This window comes from Heterodontus francisci, chromosome 38 (genome assembly GCF_036365525.1).
Source record: "Heterodontus francisci isolate sHetFra1 chromosome 38, sHetFra1.hap1, whole genome shotgun sequence".
NCBI classification, from domain to species: domain Eukaryota; kingdom Metazoa; phylum Chordata; class Chondrichthyes; order Heterodontiformes; family Heterodontidae; genus Heterodontus; species Heterodontus francisci.
In genome coordinates, this window is record NC_090408.1 from 20,970,948 (window position 1) to 20,996,540 (window position 25,593).

The window sequence follows — 25,593 nt, forward strand, 5'->3', positions numbered from 1 at the left end:
GGAATTCCTCAATGAGTAAACACACCAGGGTATTTTCAAGCACTTGTTATTTTACTAATTTCTCTTAACCATGAGGAAGCTTGGGGTATTTATATAGATTTGCATCAATCATATCTTATTCATGTATATTTTCTTAAGGCTTACACATGCAGTTCATTAGTTGCGGAAAAATACTATCAGTGTTATGAGTTGCAAACTGCAGGGGAAAAACTACAGTTCTAAACCAGGACAGAAGTTTGGCAGTTGATAGCATTGGTCTCCTGCCAAGCTTAGTGTTGGTGCCAGGAAAAGGAGGTTGGGGGGGGTGGCGGGTGTGGGTGGGCTGGTGGAAACATCAAGGTTATTGTCTCAAAGTTTTTTGTCTATAAGTTATAATTTAGATTCCAGTAAAAGATCTGATAGCAGGTCCTTTGTGATCCTAACTATTAGCCCTGGTGGTTACTAAACATTGAGACCCAAATGCAAAGGCCTCTACTCACAATACCTCCAGCAAGGTATTTGTTGGATATTATAACAGAGAGCAGTTTTAAGTTGCCAAGAGTTCACTGTTCATTAGCATAACACTTTCAAGCAGTGTTTCAGATTTAATGCAGTAGGCTGATGAGCCATGGAATGCCTCAGCAGAAAGCATGTTAGAAGCTCTGATAAAAGTGGATAAATATTTGAAAAGTAAAAAAAAAATTAAAGGGTACATGAAAGGACAGGGGAATGTGACTAAGTGGACTGGTCTCTCAGAGAGCTGGCACAGGTGAGAGGAACAGAATGGCCTTCCATACTGTAACATTCTATGATTGTACTTTATTCAACACAAACAGTAGATGTAATGGGATATAGACATGCAAAGGGTGAGGGATACTAGTAACCATTCAAATTGAGAGATAGAACAGTTAATGACTCAGCATCGCCTGCAAAAGATGTCTCATAGGAAGTCAAATTACAGGGATTTCAGGCTCCTGCTAATGGCCCACAAGCAGTGGAAATACAACAGTGTATTGTGAACAATGACATTTCTTTCAGGGCACCTCTTTTCTTACTGCCCACATGACACCCATCCTGCAGCCTGGGCAAGGAGTTCCAACAGGAAGTATTTTCCCAAATTAAGACTGGCACCTAAAAGTGGTTGTTGGACAATATTAGCGAACAAATGTCTAACAGGCTCCTACAATATTCATTTATCTATTTTAATGAAATGAATTGATGCTGCTGTTAAAATAGTGAGCAGATCAGTGTCATATAAAATGAGTTCAGCGTTTGACTCAATCGCAAGTAGTAATTTCTAGGCTGTGGGATTAGTTATTCAGGAAAGCTCAATAATCAATACAAAGACAGATCGATGTCATCACCTCAAAGTGGATCGTGAGTGCGTTATCACGGTAAGTATTGTTTTATCTAACCTGGCAGAATGGTTTATTTTCCTGTTTACATCTGGTGCGACATATCATCGTTTCCTTAATATCCCGCTCTAGGTCATTCACGTTTCCTCAGTATCTATACGGGATCTCTCTGCTGGGTGACCACAGTGACTTTTGGCAAGGTCTCCTGCTAATACTGATCTGGGGACTATTTTGTCAATCCCTGATGACTCTGCCTCAGCAAACAGACCTGGTGCGGGGCTGGGGGGGTGGCGTTGGGGGGGCTGCGGCTGGTGGTGGAAACAAAAAAAAAAAACTGCAGTAATTATAAATACTAGAGATCCCAATGCTGTCAGTGCTCAGAAGCAGCATGCTGGCAACTGGTGTGCCTGACATAAATTAGTTCTCAAAAAGCAATTTTCACAGCCTTTGCAGCACTGCACTAAAGCAATATTTAAATCATATTAAAATGAAAGAGGAGAATTTGAGGCTCTTTGGTGTCTGTTTGTTGCACAAAAACACAATGTCAGCATGCAACAACCAGAAGAAAAATTGAGCAATCACTCTTTTTTCTAATCCTTGGTCTTCTGTTCTAACCAGGACAGGAACTCAATTTTCTACTTTTGCTCTGCCAATCTTATTTATGCTTGAAACGTTAGCCCTTTGTAGTCATAGATGAGGGAACAATATTGTACAAAATACATGAAGTTTCCCCCATTTTTGACAAAGGCACCCAATAGAAAATCAGAACCGTACTGCTGGATTTTCCTCCATCCTACTGCCTGTAACTGAGAAAAGGAAATGTGGTGGGGGTGTGGGAAGATCAGGGCTACTGTCAGAACCCCATTCTGGCCACGCAGCCAGAAATATTTCCAAATCCCCCACCCTCCTCCCAATCAGGGAACTCATCCACCCAACGTTTAAACACTCTGCCATATTTAAATAAGAGTGGTATAGGGAGAAAAGTTCAGCAACAGGGGAACTGGCCATTTTTCCTGCCTCCCTACCACTGGCAGGTGAGGGTTGACTGTTCATCGTGACCGGTGGAATGAAGACTGGTAAGGATACTATTGAATGGAGGGGGTCTAGTAATCAGCATACCTCCAGCTTGTCCGCCCCCACACAGGTTCCTGAAGGACCTGCAACTCATAGAGAGGTTTTCTTTAAAATTTGGGGGAAAGCATTTTTGGGCAGCTTCTGTCCTCTTTATTCCAGCCTTTTGCTCTTTCACACAGGGGCTATGCTGAGTTTTGATTCTGCAGTAACGGGCTCCCTCTCGGTGAAGGATATCCCACTGAGAGCCCGCCATGTGTCTGTAAGGAGCCCCGACCCTGGAAAATGTGTGGAGGCCAGGCCAGTGGACCTGTGGAGTATAATGTGGGAAAGCGGGATGTCATTCACTTCGGTAGTAAGAAAAAAAAGCTGAATATTTTTTACAAGGCATGAAATTTCAAAATTTTGATGTTCAGGTAGACTTGGGTGTACTCGTATAAGGAACATAGAAAGTTAGCATGCAGGTACAGAAAGCAATTAGGAAAGCAAATGGCATGTGGGCCTTAATTGCAAGGAGACTGGAGTACAAGAATAAGCAAGTCTTACCACAATTGTACAGGGCTTTGTGAGACCACACCTGGAGTACTGTGTGCAGTTCTGGTCTCCATATTTACGGAAGGATATACTTTCACTGGAGGTGGTACAGTGAAGGTTCACTAGATTGGTCCCTGGGATGAGAAGGTTGTCCTATGACGTGATAATGAGTAAATTGGGGCTATACTCTCTGGAGTTTAGAAGAATGAGTGATAATCTCATTGAAACATGTAAAATTCTGAAGGGACTTGATAGGGTAGACACTAAGATTGTTTCCCCTGGCTGGGGAATCTGGAACATGGGAGCATAGGATAAGGGGTCAATCATTCAGAACTGAGACGATGAGAAACTTCTTCACTCAAAGGGTTGTGAATCATTGGAATTCTTTACCCTAGAGGGTTGTGGCTGCTCCATTGTTGAATATATTTAAGGTTGAGATAGATTTTTGGTCTCTCAGGGAATCAGGAGATATGGGGTGTAGGCGGGAAAGTGGCGTTGAGGCAGATGATCCACAGTGATCATATTGAATGGAACAGCAGGCTCGACAGGCTGTAAGGCCTACTCCTGCAACTATTTCTTAAATTTTATTTTCTTATGGACCTCTATCCCAGACTGCAAACCCGCCCTGGGTGTAAATGAGATATTTTCAAAATATTCTTTGAAGGGGATCCTTATTTTAATGAGAGTATACACTTGAAATATAAAACTTGTGGATCATGCAAATAAAAGAAAAAAAGGAAAGAACTTGCATTGTTACAGCACCTTTCATGACCTCAGAACTTCAAAAAATGCCTCCCAACCAATGATGCTCTTTTTTGAAGTGTAGTCACTGTTGTAATGTAGGTGAATGTAGCAGTCACTATGGGCACACCAAGGTCCTATAAACAGAAGTTAGATAAATAATCTGTTAGATAATCTGTTGATGGTGACCAGGACACTTCAAGAGCTCCCTTGCTCGGCCACTTAAGAGGTCAGATGGGAATCCTGTTTAACGTCTAATTTGAAAGATGCTACCTCCAGAACAGTACTTCATTGAAGGGCAGCCTAGATTACATATTCAATCTCTAGAGTGGGGGGGGGGGTTTGAATCCACAACCTTTTAACACAGAGGTGAGAGTGTTACCATTCAACTGAAGCTTTATTTAAAACATTTGATTACAACATCCATACTGCAATGGCCCAGAACTTGTTGACAGAAGCAACGTGAGAGACTTCAGCAAAGTACATGCAATACATAGCTTGAAATCCTCGCAAGGTCTTGGTTTGGATTTTCCTCATGCCTTTAATATTCTGCGATCAGAGCTGCACAGTTTACTGCAAACGTTTAGTCAACAGCAACTTTAAAAGAAACAAAAACGTAACTGGTGTCTGAGAAAACTTGAGAGCAAAGCACTAAATATTAGTGAGTAGGCCTTATGATGTCTGTATATCACTGGAAATATATAAAAAAAAGAAAGGTTTCCATTTATATAGCACCTTTTATGACCTCAGGTTGACCCAAAGCACTTTACAGTCAATAAATTGCTTTTGAAGTGCAGTCACTGTTACAATGTAAGAAATCTGGCAGCCAATAGTGCACAGCAACGTCCCACAAACAGCAATGAGATAATAACCAGGCAATCTGTTTTAGTGATGTTCGTTGAGGGATACATTTTGGCCAGGAAACTAGGGAGAACCCTCCTGCTCTTATTGAAAATAGTGGCTTGGGATTTTTTACATCCACCTGAGAGGGCCTCAGTTTAACATCTCATCTGAAAGACAGCACTTCTGACACTGTAGCACATCCCTCAGTCTTGCACTGGAGTCTTTGAAGTGAGACTTAAACTCACAATCTCCTGATTCAGAAGCAAGAGTGCTACCTATTGAGCCACAGCTAACAACATGGCGCAATCAATGCTAAAGGCACATTCCAGGAATATTGGCGATACCAAATTCTGATTGCAACGACATTTCAATTGTACTACTTTTTTGATCCCAGCCACAAAGAAAGTCTTACAATGATCCACTTCAAAATATGAAGCGAATGTAAATTTATCTGCTTCTCATTTCCCTCTTTACTCAGCTAAGTGGCCTTCCTAGCAGACTGATAAGCACAAGACATTGCCAGCCTGAATGACTAAGCCTGAAAATCATGGGCTTGCAAGAGTTAAATCACAGCACTGTCACAAGTGTCCTTGTGATGTGTAGGCAAAAAGTCAAAGCGTCCTTGGGTTCAATTGTTCCTTCAGCACTTCACTGTTCAAAAGACTACCTGGCATACTCTACATTATTAATGACACTCTCTGCGGCCTCTTTTGCACAGAGCATTGGCAGAGTGCCATTTATAATACCAGAGAACTTGATGTTTCTGTACAGTGTATGGTAACGGACAAAAATCAGTTTGCAGAACAATGATAATCTGTCAATTTGAATTGATTCGCAGAGTCCTCAGATCAATTGTGTTGGCAGATGGTATCTGTTGTGCTGGCCTAATAATCTCGGCGATGTGATATATTTTTACAGCTGTCAATCTGTTAAATTAGTTAGGCATGCTGTTTTTTAATGTAACCATATTAAAAGTCATAATGATGATTCCTTTATGTTTTCTCGAATAAACTGGAAAAAAGATACATCTGGAAGAATGATAAGATGTTGGATGATAATATTGCACACCTGGGGCCAGATTTTCAAAGGGTCAGGAGCTGGTTTGGACGAGATTCGAAAATCGCAGTCCCGGAGGTTGTCTCCAGAACCTGACACCTCCGGGACAGTCCGTAACCTTCAATGTGAGGACAAGGGGAGGGAACGGGAAAGCCGTTCAACTCCAATTAACGGCCCATTAAGCTAATGGAGGAGCTCGTTAAAGGGTCGGGGGGGGGTGGGGGTGTCTGTACGCCAATTTTCAATGAGGATTTCGGCGAGCTCGACCTGTCTTGTGCAGAATAGTACACAGCTGTCGGGCTTGTAGCGGGTAGGGGGCAAACATTTTTGGTGGAACATGAAATATTTTGGGCCCATGGGAATCATGTGCCAGGCCCAGCACAGGACTTTGTTTTAAATTTTGGAAGTGCTCCCTCATCTTTTTATTCCACAGGCCCTGAATGGAGCTGCCTGCTCTCATCGGCAAGGTAGCAGCAGGCCCCATCATAGCTGTCGCCTGCTTAAGTCGCTCGAGCTTTGCAGGCAGCTCCTGCCTCCTGCAGATGCTTGGCACCACTAATTGGGCACCAAGCTCGTCTTCACGATTGCGCCGTGTTAGCAACGCAGCTGAGACATTGGGTTGGGACCCAGAAATCATCTGGGCGTCACGTTCCTGACCCTGTTATGAAAATTCAGCTCCATTTATTGGAGATGAACTGGATGGGTTGTAACGCAATGGTGCTTTGCTTTCATCTCTGGAGCAAAGAAATATGAACAGAGTAAATGTCAGACAACATATTACCTCCCCAATTAAAATTAATAATTAATGTTTAGAATAAATATGCACACATCTTTGATTCTTTACTTTGAAGTCAAGATCACCACTAACCTCTGCAAGGAAGAGTCTAAAAGCTTAGAGGGATGTGTAATGAAAGTTATCTCCCCAACGGAGACTAGACTTTGTATTAAAAGCGGTCATTGACTTACATGTGTGCCAATCAACACATCCTATACCAATATAACTACATCTGGGCTGACAGAAAAGTTATAGGTGTGAAAAATGGTAAAGGTATATTAAGAGGATAAAGTTATCATTCATTCATCATGACAGACTCTTAAACAAGTTGGTAACTGTTTCTGTAAACTGGGTGCACAAAGCCAACATAGAGTAAGAATATAACTGGGATGAATGATGATCTGATTAAAATGATGAAGAGCTAGATGACTGAGTTCCAAAAAAATGTCTAAAATTCTTGTGATACTTCCTTCCTTGTACATTTAGAAAAGGGAGAAGTCCAAAAACATAAACTAATGTAGTCACCATAGTTGCAGTGCAGCAGTTTTGAAACAGTAAGCAAAATGACAACTGTTTTTGGCTTCTGGGGATAATGGAATAGTTTCATCCAAAAGGCAATAAAAGACAGACAGGATCATCCATAATATGGCTCTTAGAGGCAAGGACTAGGTTGTGGAGGGATTAGTATTAGAGTAAATAATGATCAGACAAACAGTTCACTGGATGATGTATTAAATCTATTTATAATATAAAGCAAATGTGCTAAGTTGCACCAAGCAGTGTATATTTTCTCTCTTTTATCTGGGTCTTCTCAACAATACTACGCAGATCCTGGAAAAGACATCATCTTGTCATAATTGCTTATGACGACATTGGCATTACAAGCTCATCAACGCTGCAAACTGCACCAAAGGGAATTCCACCTGAATAACTGTTCCATCGTCTACTCAGCAAGCAAACATATTATTGTGTATTATGCAGTGATGAATGGAATTTTTTTCTGAATCAGATCTCTGGAGCAGACCTGTACAATCAATGGTGACCATCCACACCATTATCAACTGCACTACTGTTGTGCAAAAGTAACACACAATGTCATGTAATCACACGCAAACAGCCGTGTGGACCACAGATCCATTTTTACTCATAAGTTGGGTGTTTGATTGATCCAGCATATTTGTACCTGTTCATTGACAGTATCGAGGAGATTGTGGAATTAATTGTCATTAATACCACCAGACTATAAAGTATTAGCTGATGGATCACAGAGTGGAAAATCATCTGGGGAGGATCACATGCCCATAACACAGCCAGTCCTATTTTCTTTCCATTCAAATGTTCTGCTTTGCAGTCCAGCTGGACAATATTTTACACCAATCAATAGAGGCAGCAATCGACCCATATGCTTCCATATCTTCCAGAAAACTAAGGGGAAAGTGGAGGTTTTTTGGGGGCTGCATTTCTTCCAGAAAATTCAGGAGACCCACGCAACAGCAGGACTATGATTTGCTATACCGCTTTAGAAACAAATCCATGAATTTGTGAGCACTGAAACCAATGCAATATGAATGCTTTCCCAGGAGGGAATTAAAATGCTCAATGGCCCAGTTATACCTAAATATCTGTGTTAGGGTGATGCAGCAACTGCAGCCCGTGAAAAGCAAATTTTAAAATGTTTCTGAGCATTCCAACTTTGGTCCAAAGTTTCCTGCCAAAATAACAATTTGACCATTAGCACGCACTGTTATTTGTGTGCAAATACTACAGCGACTTCAGGCGAGGGCGGATGCACAATTAAACGCAGAAATCAAAAATTTCCATCAGTGATGAGTTGCTCCACTGTTAACTTTGCGAAAACAACATCTCACTGTCTGGCTCACCATTCAAATAAAAATACAGCTGTAAAGCTGCTGTACTTGCACTGTAGATACAAAGTAAACTCTCTACATAAGGTCAAGTTATTTTACATCTAAGTGCCCTTTTAATTATATGATAGTGTTAACTACTGCCAGTAAATCTCTCTGGCACTGAAAACTATTACAAGTGTGGAGTCTCATTCCTTTAGGTTTTAATTGGAGATTTTTAAAAAATCATTTTTGTTACCTTTTCTTTCTATTTCTCTCTCTCACTTAATTCAATCTTTCCCTCCCTTTGTTTTTCTTTCCATATCTGATTTGACATTGAACTCAACTACTCTAATTTACACTTCCTTCTTAGTCCTAGCGATGTTAATTTCACAATACTTCCCATAGTTTTTAGGCATGGTAGCCCAGAGAATTTTAGTTCAAATCACCATGGCCGTTTGAGAAATTGAATTGACTTACAAAAATAAATCTAGAAATAAAAAGCTGCAATTAGTAAAAGTGATCATGAATCCATGGGATTGTAGCAAAAAGTCAACTGGTTCACAAATGTTCTTTAGAGAAGGAAACCTGCTGTCCTTTGTGTTATCCCAGTCCCACACCAACCCATAACTGCCCTCTTAAGTGGCTCAGAAATCTACTCACTTGTATCAAATTGCTTGAAAATGAGTGCCCACTACCAGGGCAACTCGGGACTAAATGTAGCCTTGCCAACAATGCCCACATCCTAAGAATGACTGGATAATTTGATATATATCACTTAAAATAAGCAGCCTTAGATTTCTGTTTGATGTGATTGTAGTCTAAAATTATTATAACCTCTTGATCTCAAGCACAGACTATTCTCATTACTTCCATTTCCAAAATCGTGTGATTTTGTTAACATTCTTTGCAATTTTTACAATTGCAGTTATTTCAGATGTTAGAATATGTTAGGCTAAAAACTAGTAGAAACCAATATCTTCCTAAATATATTTCCGAGAATAAAGTTTGATAAAGGAACTCTAAATGAATGTCACCCACGCTATCATGCTACAGATTTCTACAGTAAATGAAGGTGATACAGTTCTTCAGTGCTCTAGTTATGGATCCCAAAATAATGCCAGGTTATTCTTCTGTTCTAGATTCAACCCCTGAGACAATTGTGTTATTTTCAGTGGGGTTTTTTTTAGAACTACAATAGTCTCGTGCTATAACTCTCTCTGAAATAGCCTGACCTCTGATACAATATGCAGTATTTACAGATTCCTCACCAACACTAACTAATAGCCAATTTAAGACACATTCTGTCATACTTTTTGTGTGGTTATCTGATGTTTTGAACTTCAAATGTTTTCCTTTCTCACTCCTTTTACTTGTTCCTCTTATAACTGTCTTATTTTATGTGCGTCTCTCCTGTGTTAGCTTTAATCACTGTTATTTTCCTGTGTTTTCTCTTTCACATGGCCCATCTCCTAGCTTTATATTTTGTTGCCACCTTTTCTAATCCATCTACTCTCCTCTGTTAAGGTCCAGAGAAACCTTTGGTAGTGAATTCTTCTTTGCTAGGGAAAACATGGCAATGTTTTGTGAGCTGGCCGATCAAAAGCAGCAAACTGTGCTCTTGAAGCTGAGAATGTACCAGTGATGAGATGATTTGATTGAAGATATCAAAACATTAAGTGGAACAGATAGGGTAGATAGAAACTATTTCCACTGGTATGGGAGACTATGACTAGAGGACTTAGTCTAAAAATTAGAGCCGGACCTTTTGGGAGTAAAATTACAAAACACTTATACACACAAAGAGCTGAATTTTAATCGCGGCCGCGCTCTATGGTGGCGCGCTTTCAACTCGGCAGCCTTCCGACACGGAAGTGCTGCTGGGGAGCCCCTGCGATATTACGCATGGAGTCTCATTTAAATAGAGGGGGCAGAGAGGCTGCCCCCAATCGCATGTAGGGGCGGCCATTCCGCATCCCCGCCAACGGCGTCCGGCGCCACTGCACAGGCCCCAGCGCCATTTTTGACGGGCTTTATGCCCTTAGAATTAATTTTAATTTTTACAGGTACATAATTCGAAATTTTTTATTAACAATTAATAAAGATGTGGATGCCCTTCCCCAACCCCAAAAATGGTCACTTAAGTGGCACTTATTGACAAAAAATACTTTATTCCCTTCCCGAACATCCCCCACCAATCTTCTAACATTTGGCCTCAAACTCCTTCCCACCATTCACACAACCAATTGAATTTATTTTCCCCGCTGCCCCATCCCTCCCGCCCTGAAAATTATATTCCTCCCCCCTCCCTACCAGGTTTTCACCTTGGAGCTCCACACAGAGTGGAAATATGCGGCGGGCCCTTCTCGACATCGTGGGTCGAGGTGGGCCTCTCCCTGCAGAATTTTACCGGCCCCCAAGCCACGACCCGTAGCGTCGGGAGGCTGGTAAAATTCAGCCCAAAGGGTGGTAGAAGTTTGGAATTTTTTTCCACAAACGGCAACTGATGCTAGATGAATTGTTAATTTTAAATCTGAGATTGATAGATTTTTATTATCCAAAGGTATTCAGAGGCAAAGGCAGGTATCTGGAGTTAGGTGACAGATCATCTATGATCTCATTGAATGGCATGGAGCAGGCTCAAGAAGCTAAATGCTTCGACTATAAGTTGGTAGTAATTTTGCCAATTGACATTACACACAAAATAAGTGAACTGGGTCATTGGATTTGCATCACCATAAAGTGTATCTGAGTTCATGATATGATATTTTCTCTTAATGTGCAATATTTTCATTAGTTTTTCTTTTTAATACTCTATTTTAGAAAATACTATTTAGTAGAATGCTTCAAATGTTACTGATAGGCACTTCGACCAGTTTAGGAGGCCTACTGAAAGATTGCACTTCCTGTCACCACTCAGTTTACATCTGTGCTCTATAACCTGTCAAAACTGCACAATATTTTATGTCTTTGCATCTCGTTTCTGTTGATAATATGTGAACTCAGGATTATTCTAAATATGAGCCAATGTCTCGTGGCCTAAAAGTACTACTAACCAACGATTTATTTTCCATGAGTAAAATGTGACTTAAATCTTCATCGTAACTAAAAACAGCAAACGTTGGCCTGAAGCGGCACATGTAAGTTATTCCTCTCAGTCGTGACGGGAACAATATGTCCAGCTGAAGTCCCGAGAATCAAATGGCATTGTGCTGTGCCATTATTACACATACTTTAAATTTATTTATCCTCTTTGCTTGGCTGAGCTGAGCTGTTTGTAATGTTTTTGTATCTTTACTACTGTTCAAAACGGTGCACACAAAAATGCTGCCTTTTGAGGATGAGTAAACCTAAGGTAAGTGTGAAATGTCTGACCTAAACCAGTCCCGACCATTCAGAGCTTAATATATACAGTACTAGAACTAAAAAATTTGATGTCCTAGACCAGAATTTTGTCCATAAGAATGACATTTTTAATTAAACAGTAATGGATTCTGAACTAAGTAATGAGCCCAGCTTAGATCAAACACAGAGCTATTATTTCAACTTAATAATAAATCATCATCCACAGACATATACAAATCCACAGTGCATTAGACACAATGTTAATCTTTGGCCTTGAAATTATGCTGTGTGAAGATTAGCATACAAACAATTAGTGCACTCTACTGAAATTCCACTGTCCGTTTAACAGAACCCAAGTGAGTTAATATCCCCATTAAGGTATTGGACAAACCAGTTTCACATGAACACATTTCGCATTTGGACACTAGAATTTATACAGCTTAATTTCAAGGCCTTATGGTTTGGTCTTTGGCCCTATCCAGCCATATGCATGAACCTTGCCCCTCATTTGTCTTCATCAATTGCAATGAATATTTTGACTTTCAAAAGGAAACCTGAGTGGTGTAGGAAAATATTGGCCAAGCACTCTGAGAATATTAGTTTTCTGCACTCTGTTCTTCAAGAAAGAATTAGCTTAACCTAGGCTACTTCAGATGAATAAAAGCTGCATCAAATATTATAAACAAAGGCTCGAGAATGATTTGTATGCTTTAGTTTGCAATTTTTCTATGCTGTCCTAAAAATAGCACTTAAAAATCATGCTTCCAGATGGCTTTAATTGTCAGAAAGAAAATAAATAGCAAAGCATTTGATAACAGCTAAGCATATATTTTGCAGCAGATTAATAGAGGACAAATGTTACTGGTCATCTTTCCAATTATTTCAGAGTTAAACTCAATTCTAAAATTCAGATCTATGATAACTGTAATTTAGTCACTCTTCAATATTGTTGTCCAAGTTTTCTACATGAGCGATGCATCTATGATGTCTACATGGTGCATTGTGCCGATAATCTATTACAAATCTTGTACCACTCTGCACTTCCTGTTTGTCACACTGACTTCCTGTGCCATGGTTTTGTTGTGCCTGGGTTGTGATTTTCTCATTTTTTAAGTCTGAATAACACCTCACTGTTAAAATTTCCCAAAATGCTTTTGAACTGTTATTCTTACTACAGAAGATAAATTGATTTCTGGGTGCTTGTGTTCATGTGTGGGAGGGGTTTGGTGAGCTTTGAGCTAGATTGGAAGCTGTCAACTTCTGAGTTTGTGGGATTCCAGGACACCTGCCTGAATCAGGCAAAAGGAACCAATCACATGTTTTACTGCCAAAATCAGCAGAAACTGGTTGGCACCTGCACTGTTTATGCTACTCTCAGATTTTTTATGGGTTTACTGTGGGCTAACCAATGCTTTTCCTGGTTCTATAAATGTACTGCAGCTCACTGTTGGACAGGGTTCATCTTCTCTCCTCCTGCCCCCCCTTCCTAGGACCTACGGGCCACTTGGCATATGAGACAGACAATTTTGAGAAGGCCCCGACCACCGAATTGCATCAGGACACTTAGTTGATGTCTGCAGCTCACCAGATTAATGGAACTGAGGTCAGAGGGCCAATTTAGAGGGAGCCTCAGGCTGCATCTTCTAGTGCACTTTCCAGGCCCACATCCACTTCATGCCAGGTTTTCTGTGCAAAACCTATTTCTTAGCCTATTAATTGCCTTACAAGCTTCCCAGGCACATCTCCCAGTTCCACACAACATTTTGTTTTTTTTTTAACCCCATTTTTCAGTGTTACCAGCTCCCGTCCTCCCTATTTTTCAGGTTTAATGTGGTGCCTTTCTGATGGGTGCTGCCATCTACCCACCCAACCCAATTGCAGCCGTTAAATTCCAGTTTTGAGCCATTAGTTATCAGCTTCCCATCCACTCTGTTTCCTTTCCTTGTTGGTAATGGTTGAGCCTCAAGCGTAACATTCAGACCAACTTACCAACCCATTTGCATTTGTCTGACTGGGATTTTGGGCCTGACCTGCCCACTAGTATTTCCTATTCTTGATAGAATACAGACAATGATTACCATACAAAACAATTCTTCCATACAGATTTATATGCAGTCATAATAGACTAAATTATCAATCAAACCAATTATTTGGGAGTAGCCACAGTGCCATTTTCTGTATGTTTTGTGCACTGAACATGTGTGTTATAAGTCACATTTAGGTATTTAATTGCTCCCACTCAATAACATGAATGCTTGATCAGATATACCCCATATATTTTCTGCTTCATACAAACCTGCTGTGGTTTATACAACAGTAGGGATTTGTTAACATGCACTATGATGAAATCATGGATAAATTTTAGGAAATCTAACCAAAGTGTGAGCATTTAAAACTGATTAAAAGGGATTTAAAGTGACGCTAATAAATTGAAAATGAATTTAGTACACACTATGCAGCGGTTTGTAACAGTTAAATGAATTGGCGCAGAGCCAGCCACAATCTCCATGCATATATTGAGAACATCAGGGCCGAAAATGTAGCATGTGCCACAACATTTCAGAAAGCGCGACATGCAGGCTTACCTCAAAACAAGTGGATCCATGGTAACTGGGGGAAAAAAAAGAAAGGGATATATTTTTTGATTGGCAAAGTGCATGCACAAAAGCATGATGTACTCATGCTACATTTTTCTGTCTGCTAATTTCAGACAGGCATTAACCTGTTTATTCTAAATGGGTTAACACCTGTCTAAAAATAGTATGTGCCTTAAGCACCAGTACACCAAACGGAAGACATACCCCACACGTAGAAGTAGTGCAAATTGGAATCTTATTTATATTTTCAATAGTAAATAAATAACATAATATCCACATCGTTAAAAGAAATAAAGCAATTAACTTAATCAGAAATTCATATTGTCTTAACACTCAAAAAGCTACTTGATATATATTTTGTAAAGAAGAGAGCTTTGGACAGATTCTGAGTGAAGTGGCACTTAAGGTTGTTCCTACGATTCCACATCACATTAGGCATCAAGGACTCCAATGATCTATGCCTATCATGTTAAACCCTGCAGATTAACAGCATAATTGTAGAAAAGTGCAGTCAGTAGCGTAGTGTCAATGTACTATGTGCCTGCAGCCTTGGACACACCCTGTATCCTGCAGATTCAAGAGCTATAGTTAGAAGGATATCTAGTTGCTGTGTCCTTTCATAGCTTTTAAGTGATTCTTCAATGTGCTTTTTTTGTGAAGTGACCCTGTGAAGAATCTTAGCATTGAGGAAATGCCCTCCCTGCATCTGTTCCGTCCAAACAGATGCTGGAAAATTTTATCGCCTCTTCCATCATATACATTTGGTGCAACGTGCTGAACATTTCTCCTCAGAAATTGCAATGCATTCTTCCAACAAAGATTCAGCTGTAGTTTTCAAAGCTGGTGAGTTGTCCATGATCATGGCGGTTATGAATATGTCACTCTGTACTGTGTAGAAGTTACTGCAATGAGGCTGCAGCTCCAAATTTTCTTTCAAAATTTTCTGAAATGCAGATACTAGTAAACAAGTAACATATGTGTCTCCATGTGCTATGCAAAGTTATAATTGGCATCTGTGTATTGACATTAGACCGTCCTAATAAATGATTTCATCAGATCCGGGATACCCATTTTTCTTGCTGGTACATAATAAACCAAATTGACGCAACAAAAGCCAAAAGTTTCTTTTCTGGCTGTACAGCTGCTAAATTTGTGCAACTCTATGCAACTTTCAACTGGATGACCTAACTTGCTTTGAAATCACTGTTCCAAACTGAAAATCTCTGGGTGTATTCCAAGCCCATATATACATCAAAAGTCAGATCTCTCACTTCGAAGGGACTTTATTCTTCTAATGATATTCATTCTCCACACATTGCTGGAGTATAATATACCTTGATAGGTTCTTTAAAAACCATGTGTCTAGCATACGCATTCAAAATGCAGTCATGGCATTGTGGATAAGCAGTGCCACATGTGATCTTCTACTCCTTTGTACCATGACACTTCAGGACCTACATCATTGTGACAGTTATTCTGCCTTGAAGCTAACCAGTTAACATTAATTCTCTCTCCTTACGCTATACCATTGTGGATCAAATTCCTCAAAACTACACCCTGCAGGACCTGAGGGGATGGATAGTGGTGTGGAGGATCCATATCATTTGAAGAATGAAGACTCTATGAGGTACTTAAGCTATCTTTTTTCATCATGATTCCTGCATCAATCATAGGAATTACATCAAAGTAGTACAAATTTAGAATCATAGAAAGTTTACAGCACAGAAAGAAGCCACTTGGCCCACCTTCCAGCATTTGGTCTGTAGCCCTGCAGGTTACGGCACTTGAAATGCATATCCAGACACCTTTTAAATGAGCTGAGAGCTTTTGCCTCTATTAACCTTTTGGGCATTGAGTTCAAGACCCACACCACCCTCTGGGTGAAAACATTTAGGAGGGAGAGTCTCCTGGATTATTTAAAATATGTTCCTGGGATGTGGGCAACATCACATTTATTGTCCATTCCTGGCTATCCTGAGAAGGTGATATTTTTGCAAGCCATTCCAAAGGGCATTAAGAGTCAACCACTCAGCTTGTTTCTGGCATTAGCCCACAAACTGCCAGATTTAGCAAGTTTAAATTCACAACTCGCCATGGTGGGATTTGAAGTGTCTGGGTTCCTAGTCAAGCACCATAACCACTGCGCCACCATATCAGCTATTTGTATTGGATCCATAGCACCAATCTACCAAATATATTGTTATTTGTAACAATGAAATTCAGACAAACATGTTCTGTAAGTGTGTGAGGGTAGCGCTATGTGACAGTCTTTCATATACCATCAGAACTTAATTGGCACATATATGTAAGCAGCTTTGAAACAGATAGAAAGAGCCATCCTTACCTCTGGACCTCTTCCCTGAAAGATGGTAGCAGTGCAGGATGTATCCATTTGCCCCCTCCTGTAATATTACTTGTTCCTTTGGTATATAAACTATTGTAAGATAAGTAATATCCAAAGAATATCTGGGTTTTTATTATAACTTAACTGGAACACATATATACATACAGCTACTGCAGGAGCCACACCAATACATGTCTCACTCTGCCGGGCTACACCCACAACATGACATCACTTCCACCAATGATCTTCGTTTACAGCTTCTTAAGGTGATCCTCTTAAGGTCGCCCCACAACATCCCCCTTTCTTTCCAAAGGTAAATACGTATGTACAATATACAATGATGTTGCAGTTCGGACTAACTATACATGATTAAAACAAAACATTATTTACAAGTAAGTAAGTTTAACACTCTCTAAAATATAGAGGAGATTTGCTTATTTGTCCTATCTTGTTATCAAACCTCTTCCCAGAGCTGAGCTCGTCTTTGACTCTGGTGACTTGGAACTCTGGTTGGCATGTTCTTCCTCTGTGCTCATAGCCTCTGTATGTATCTTTAGACTTTGTCTTTGAATGTATCCACAATACCACAGTGTTGTCACATGTAATGTTGTTGTACAATTCTCTGAGTTGACATCGGTTCTATCTGAGAACGCACCAGTGGGTGTCTGGACCTCGTATGATCTGGGCTTGTTGCAGATCCTCGCAACCTCTGCAGGATACCAAGTTCCCGATGCATGATCGAGGACTCTGACCTTCTGTCCTACTCACAATCAAGCTCATTCTGGTCCTGCGTGCCTATCATATGATGTCTTCATCTTCCTTTGTTTGGAAAGCTTAGAAAAATGAAGACTGGCAACATCACCAATCACCGGAAATCCCTCTGGCCTTTGGGTACTTGTTGCAATGAACTGAAGCCCGAGGAGAGACTCCCAGTTATATTGCCTCTTCGTGTCAAGACTCCCAGACTTTGGGTCTTCCTTTACATGGACCGACCCAGTACACTCAACTTGGATATTTTCTACCATCTTCGGTGTGTTACTGACTTCATGTATTGTGACAATTCGTAGAACTCGACATATTGGAAATCCTGCAACAGCTGGTCCAGTTGTGTCTACAATATAAAACATTTGTGGTAGTCATTTGGAGCTCCCATAGCTGCACAGTAAGGTTATCATTCCAATGCACTTGATTGGAGAATCATTGTAGGCAGTCAGCCTAGCCGGGGTGGGTTGTAGCATGGATTCCCATTTCTTTTAGTACATGTCCTTCGGTATTCAGATGGCCAGAATATTCGCACTTGCTCCGGTGTCAATTTTTACCCTGAGCTTATGTTTGCCACTGTTCTGCAGACATATAATCCCGATCGTGGTGAATGCCTCAGATTGCACAATAGCATTGACATGTTGAGCCAAATTAATTATGTGAAATGCTTGCTCGCAGTTCGCACAAGTACATTCTTCAGCTGTGACCTCCTGACAATCTTTCTCTCTGCTGACCTGATGTACCTGCTTGGGCTTTTTTTGTGTGTTGGCATACCTTTTGTTGCATTTCCCATCCTGCCTTGCAGACGTTCTCTCTGCATGTGATATTCCATCATTCCTGTGTGCAGTATTTGAGCTCGGCCTTCTGCACTGCCTTGCCCAATGTCCTCGCATACCACAAGCTTTGAAGTAGTCCTGGTATGCTGTACAACTGTGAACTGGGTGAGTCAGGCCACAAGACTTAGCAGACTTCTGAGCCTTGGTTACCATACCAATTGCTGTAGCCGCCCCCAACACTTGTAGCTGCTGGCGCCCAGCCACAATAGCTTTAAATTTCCTTCCATCATTAAATGGTGCATCTATGGTGTTCCCTTCCTTCTTTTTAACAGGTCTTTTTGAAAGGTTTCTAGTGGGCAACACTTACTAGCTCTATAAACAGTTCCGACAATTCAATGTCTGCAAAGTCGCCTTCTTGAGTTTTTCTCGGCACCTTGCAACAAACTAGTCAATGGACTCATCTTGTCTTTGCTGGTAGGTCATAAGCTCAAACCTATGTGCTCAAAAACTGACTTTCACATCGAGTTGCTTCTCCAGGAATGTCCATATCTTGCTAGGGTCCTTCTGATCCTCAGATGTCTATCCTGATGTGGTGATCTGTTACAGGCCCTCATTGCCAGTACAATCTTAATTTTGATACCTTGTTTCTCTGGTTCGCTCATTTCTTGATCCAAGAAACACAGTTTTTTTTAAGAGGGCTGCAGCTTGCAGTACCAGCAGCTGCCACAACCAGTATTTTACTTGGTGCTGGATCTCCAGTGGCACTGTTGAGCACGTCCCACTCTTTTCAGCTCAGGCACCACCCATGAAGCAAAGAAACTACAGCAGTAATGGCTGTAGGGCGGCACAGTGGCGCAGTGGTTAGCACCGCAGCCTCTCAGCTCCAGCGACCCGGGTTCAATTCTGGGTACTGCCTGTGTGGAGTTTGCAAGTTCTCCCTGTGTCTGCGTGGGTTTCCTCCGGGTGCTCCCGTTTCCTCCCACATGCCAAAAGACTTGCAGGTTGATAGGTAAATTGGCCATTATAAATTGCCCCTAGTATAGGTAGGTGGTAGGGAAATATAGGGACAGGTGGGGATGTGGTAGGAATATGGAATTAGTGTAGGATTAGTATAAATGGGTGGTTGATGGTCGGCACAGGCTCGGTGGGCCGAAGGGCCTGTTTCAGTGCTGTATCTCTAAACTAAAACTACTTCTTTTCAACTTTTTCGACCTACTGAATTATTAGTTGAAAGTACCGATCTCCTGGCAAATTGCCTGCTGTACTCAGAGTTTCAATATCTCCCAGGGGCCTGTCTGTGCCCTTCGCCTGAATCTTCAACTACTCCAGGTAGGCAATCAGCTGTTCTTTGTTCGCTCTTGGTGTGTTCTGCAGAAAAAAAAAATCAAATGTTGCCACAATGTAATATATGGTGGACTTCAGAAAATAAAAACATGTAATATTACGTGTTCCTTTGACATGTGAACTATTGTAAGATTCATAGGACTCCAAGCAATATTCAAAGAATATGTGGGTTTTTATTGTAACTTAACTGGAACATAAATATACATACAATTATTGCAAGAGCCACACCAATACACATCTCACTCTGTTGGGCTACATCCACAACTGCCTGGTCATGTGTGATGTGACATCACTTCCTCTGGTGATTTTCACTTACAGCTTCTTAAAGTGGTCCTCTTAAGATTGTCCCACAACACCTCCCTCACTGCTTTGTCGCCCATTTATGTCAGTTCCTGCTATGATAAGAAACGGACAACTATCAAGACTGCCTAAATTACACTGTTCAAGAGCAGTAAATAGTGAAGGCTCTGGAAGCGTCCCCACAATGAAAACTATGTTCCAATAATGTTTTGTGTGTAAATGGATAAAATTATGGTACAAAAATCTCTTGACCCAAATGAAATTGGGAAGTGACCTTAGGAAAAGACATCTAAGAACTGCCCTGTCAGAATACTAGATCAAATAGATTGGACCTAAATAAGGGCATGCAGTTCACCAACTTTGTTCAGTAGACCTAACATTAGCAATAGTCTCAATGAGAGGTATTTTGTCAGATTAGATTGGCTATGAGTGATGTTCCACAGGGGTCACTCTGGTGTTTCTTATTTACCTGAATTCTGAAGCCAAATGCATGATTGTTAACTACATCCTTCCACTGACATAGGCAGTGCAGTTAAAAAAAGAAGAGGATTCAGTTAAGGCTTTGGAATATTCATATAAATTGGCAACAAATGGTATATGAAGTTTAATATTTAGAAATGCACATTGTATAAAACAAAAAAAGTAAAAGAAATGAATAGAATAGCCCAAGGTGACTCCGAAAGAATAAAGCAGTAACTATGGAATTAACACTGCCAATATATAGACAATGTGGTGAAACAATTAAAAAGCCATCAAAATATTATGACATATAGTCAGCATTATGTAATACAATTACACAGAGGCTATACAATGCACTGGTCAAAACCACATTTGGAGTAATGTGTATACTTCCTAGTCACCATACAAGAAGTTGGAAGTGCAATCATTAGAGAAGGGTACAGAAGAACAGCAATAATGACAACAAAGGAGCTCTGAGGATGAGGTAAAAATCTTCACTCCATTCAGCCTAGAAGATAGAAAGTTAAGGGAGACATTATTGAAGTATAAAGCATATTAAATACGTTAGCGGAAATCCTGAATATCACATTTAATTAAGAGACCATAATAGGACAAGAAGTTATGTAGCATAAATGAAACAAAAGTATATTTATAACAGATATCATACAGAATTTCTTCAAGCAAAGGATGCCAAATAGCTGGTAAAATGTACTAGGTAGGGAAATAAAGATATTGGCCCTGACATTCTGCAGACTTTTTCCCAGGGGCCAGAAGTGTATCTCGTTCTCCAGTTGAGTGTCATTTGTAATGTGCCCAATCTCTTTGAAAGGTAAATTTGTACATTCCTGAGGGTATATTAAAAAGAGAACAAAATAACTCCCATTTAGCACATCCTCTATACACTGAGTACTTTCAGCTCCATAATGTCTCGCCTTGATAGCACAGCTGATTGTGTCACTGCTTTTACCCCTATTGAAAAAGTTAACTATAGTAATGGCATGCTCAGCATTCTTCTACCTTGACTGATCGTTCTAACTTTCCTTCACAGGTCAGGGAGAAAAGGTTTTGCTTTGGAAAACTCACACCTTTACTTCAATTTACAGTGTGGGTGAACAGCCTTGGGTCTTGGCAATGTTGTTCTACACTCAGTTAACAAATAGCGTATTCTGTGGAGGAATCAATTTTTTTCTCATTTCATGAGAGATTTCCACCTGAAATCTGACTGACAATTTGAAACCTCATCACATTTAGATTCGCAGGTCAGATACTGTGAACCTGCAAGAGTCTCTGTATGATTCCATTTTGACCTGAAGGAATCTCTGATTTTTGGCACCAGTGACTCATCCTTCTGCTGTACCACAGACAAGTGGCTATCCTGGTTGCAGTGTTTTTGAAGATTTACTGAAGAATTCATTTTGAATGAAGGCCCTTTCATCCTTCCTTTGTGTCCAGCTGGAAGGACTGAGATAGCCTAGAAGTAATTGGAAATGGGTGGATTCCCTAGAGAGGCAGTTCCTGTTAGCTACATTACAATAGTTGTCATCTAGGCAATCAGAAAGGAGGGAAGCTGAAGAGACGATAAAGTGCTACAGCTGCATGGGATGTAACAAAAAATGTAGGATGCTAAGACTCTATAAACAATTGAATGTAATCTCACATCCTACAACACAGAGTACTGTCCCTGTGGGATACTGTACATTAACCCTCCATGATTAATCACAGATTATCTTATTGCTTAATATACAAACAGGGCAACAATAGTTTGTTAGTTGACAAAAAAAAGCTACAAAATGCAATGTATCTGTTTGTGTTTTAAACTGTAACAGTTAACTTATGTGGATGACTAAAATAGTTTTGTCATCCAGAGTACTAATATTGTGATGTAGAATGTTTAGACTCTGGGTAGTATGTTACTGCCTGAGTTATCCTTTTGCAGGTACATTTAAATTTACCAACACACAATTTTTGATAAGAAAATCACTACCAGTGAGCTGATAAAGGCAAATGTTTACCAAGTCCCTAAAAGAATCAGTTGATGAAGCAGTACTGAGCCCTGTTATATGTAACAGTTTTAGCTAGCCTGAAGTACTGCATATTACAAGATTCCACTACATAGGATCTTAAAAGTTAAATTGCATTTCCATATCTGTACTCAACAGGCATTAACATCAGAAGTTACTACATGAAAATACAGTAGCCAATTCCAAATAAAAACAGAAAATGCTGGAAATACTCAGCAGGCCTCGCAGTATCCGTGGAGAGAGAAACAGAGTTAATGGGCTGGATTCTACAAGCCTGCTGCCGAAATCGGTAAGAAAAATGGCGGCCTGTACACCCGGGCTGCACATCGCGGAGCCATCGCGATTCCAAATGTGGCGGCTCATTAGCGTGCCCAGTTCCCTCCCCCCTCCCCCACCCCCCCCGCAATGACGTGGAGGGAGAGGGCTGACTGATGCCATAAACGGCATCAGATGACGCATCAGCAAGTGCTGCCGCCATATTTAAATGGCAGCCAGCCATGCAGTCAGACAGAATCGATTTAAAAACCTTGGTGCTGGAGCTGAGAAGCCAGCGCAGGAACTGTTTATCCTCATCTGGAAACCAAGACCCCAGCAAAGCACAGGAGATGGCAGATGAGCGAGGAAGGGTAGCCCCACAGTTCAGCGATGTCTCCCTGCTCACTCTCCTCCATGCTGCATGGGCAAGGTGGGAGGTCCTTTTCCCCAGCAATGGCAAGAAGAGGCCCTCCTGCCTGACCAAGCAAGCCTGGATGGAGATTGCAGAGGAGGTAAGCTGCCATGGGGTCACCCACCAAGGCTGGGTCCAGAGGTGCAAGAGGCTGAACAATCTCATGCGCAAATCTCAAAAGTAAGTGGCACTATTTTTTGCAGCCCCATCTGACCTGGGCTTGCCCATATAGAGTGGCACATGGGTGCCACTGCCATGTCAACCACAGGGAGGTCAGGCGGGGAGAATTGATGCCACTTGTTGTGCAAAGCGTCATTTGTTGGATGGCAATGTTATATATCTGCATCCTTGCTCTCCCAGGCAAAGAGGGTGCACAATGCGAGGGAGTCCTCCAGGACTGGAGGAGGGGTGCCGGACATCCGAACACTATCCCAGGCTGAGGAGGAGGCTCGCGAACTACATGGTGGTCAGGGAGGACATTCTGTTGCAGACGTGGAGCTTGGGTTCCTGGGTGAACATTCATCTCTTTAACAAATGCAATAATTATTCAAAACATTTCCTTCGTTGACACAATGCTCTTACATTAGTGATATGTACACCAGTGAACCTAAAGCTGTGCTCTTCACATTATATTTTGCAGGGCGATGCTCCAAGGTGGCATCGGAGGCCCTAGAGAGTGGAGCACCTCTGAGGAGGAGACAATCTCAGAGGATGCAGCATCCCATGACACTCCTGCATGTTCCACCAGCACAGAGACATTTACCTCAGTGGGAATCCGTTTGGCTTTAGAATCTGGGTCACAAGCTGGTGACAGCATCACACATACACGTCTGAGCAGTTGGCTGAGGCTGAGACAGCTGAGGTCTCTGACAGTCGGGGGACTGTGGGTGGCCAGGCCCATGCTGAGCCCCAGGTTGATGATGAAACTCTGGTGTCGACAACACAGGGCATGCTGGAGTTGCAGGGAGAGGTAAGGCAACATCTGGCGGAGCTGCCACAGGCCATGCACAGCCATGAGCAGACAATGGAAGAGTCCATCCAGGCCATGACAGCTGCCATGCCCCAGGCAAATGCTTCCTCCATGGACAGGATGGCGGCCCTCATGGAGAGCCACATTCCACAGGTGCGCACTGACCTGCAAACCCTGGCCTTGGCCATGAGCTGGATCCAGCAGTGGCTAGGCGAAAGGGATACCAGAGGCCTGGAGACTGTCTCTGCTCCTGGTCCTTCTCAGGAGAGCAGCGAGGTTCCTACAAGCTTTGAGATGGAGGAGGCAAGCCAGCAGTCCATATCTGGGGTCTCCCCTCAGGGTGATTCAATTGTGGACAACAGCTCCTCAGCCTCTCCGCCGGTGAGGAGAGCCCTGCACTAGTGAAAGAGCACCCGCAAGCGACTAAAAAAGACACAATGACACATGGGTTATCACGGGTGAAACGTAAATGTATTGATGACTTCTCATTAAATGTGTTTCTCGAGCAGGTGTCTCCTTTTTACTGTATGAATGATGCATGCCAGCATGTGCCGACTATGTGTCCTCCCAGTACATCATTGACCTGAGAGCAATGCCAATGTATGGAAAAACATCATTGCCATGCCAGTATGCATGATGTGGCACTGCACGGTGCAGTCACATGAGCAATGGCTCAGTCATCTGCTGCCAGTAATGGTGGTGACACAGATGTCACAGATGCAGAAGACTGCCTGCTAGATGCAGCACAGTGATGTGTGAGATGCGGAGAGTATTCTGCACCTCAGGGATAGTGGAAGCATTCAGCAATAAGGTGTTGTCAAGCATCCTTTGCTCTTTGCTCGCCCTGTCTGCGATGCCTCCATGATCTTCACCCTCCCATGCACGTATGTTGCTGCATCTCCACTGTGTCCTTATCGTCCGAGGATGTCTCCAGCTCCTGTCTCTCACAATCCTACAAGGCCTCCCCCCTCTGAATTGGAAAGTTGTGCAGAGCACAGCATACAGCAACAATGTACTCTACCCTTTCTGCTGAGTACTGTAGGGCCCCAACTGATCTGTCCAGGCAGTGGAAGCGCATCTTGAGCATTCCGATGGCCTGCTCAATGGTAGCATGTGTCGAGCCATGGCAGGCATTGTATCTCTCCTGTGCATCGCTGGTGGGGTTTCTCGCCGGCATCAGGAGCCATGACTGCAAAGGGTAGTCCTTGTCTCCAAAGAATCCACCCCTGAATCTGAGCCGGTACAGTGAAGAGCATTGGAACCTGGGACTGGTGCAGGATGAATGAGTCATGGTAGCTGCCTGCAAAGGAGGCACACACTTGCATGAAGCATTTCCTGTGGTCACAGATTAGCTGCACTTTGAGTGAGAAGAAACCCTTTCTATTCAGGAATGCAGCTGGTTGTCTGACTGGAGCCTTGGTGGCCACATGTGTGCAGTTGAAGACCCTTTGCACCTGTGGGAATCCCGTGATGGCCCCTAATCCAACGGCCCTTTGGGCTTGACTCTCAGGGTCCATCCTGAAGTGAACACAGTCACCAGCCGTCCTGTAAAAGGCATTGGTGACCTCCCTGATACAGCGGTGCACTACTGACTGTGAAATGCCACACAGGTCGCCGATGGGTCCCTGGAATGATGCAGAGGCATAGAAGTTAAGAGCCATGGTGACTTTGAGGGCCACAGGCATAGGATGTCCACGAAAGCCCATCGTCTGTAGGTCATATTTCAGCAGTGCACAGAGATATATCACCGCCTCTCTGGACATCTGCAGTCGGCTCTGACACTGGCACTCCGACATCTGCAGGTATGTCA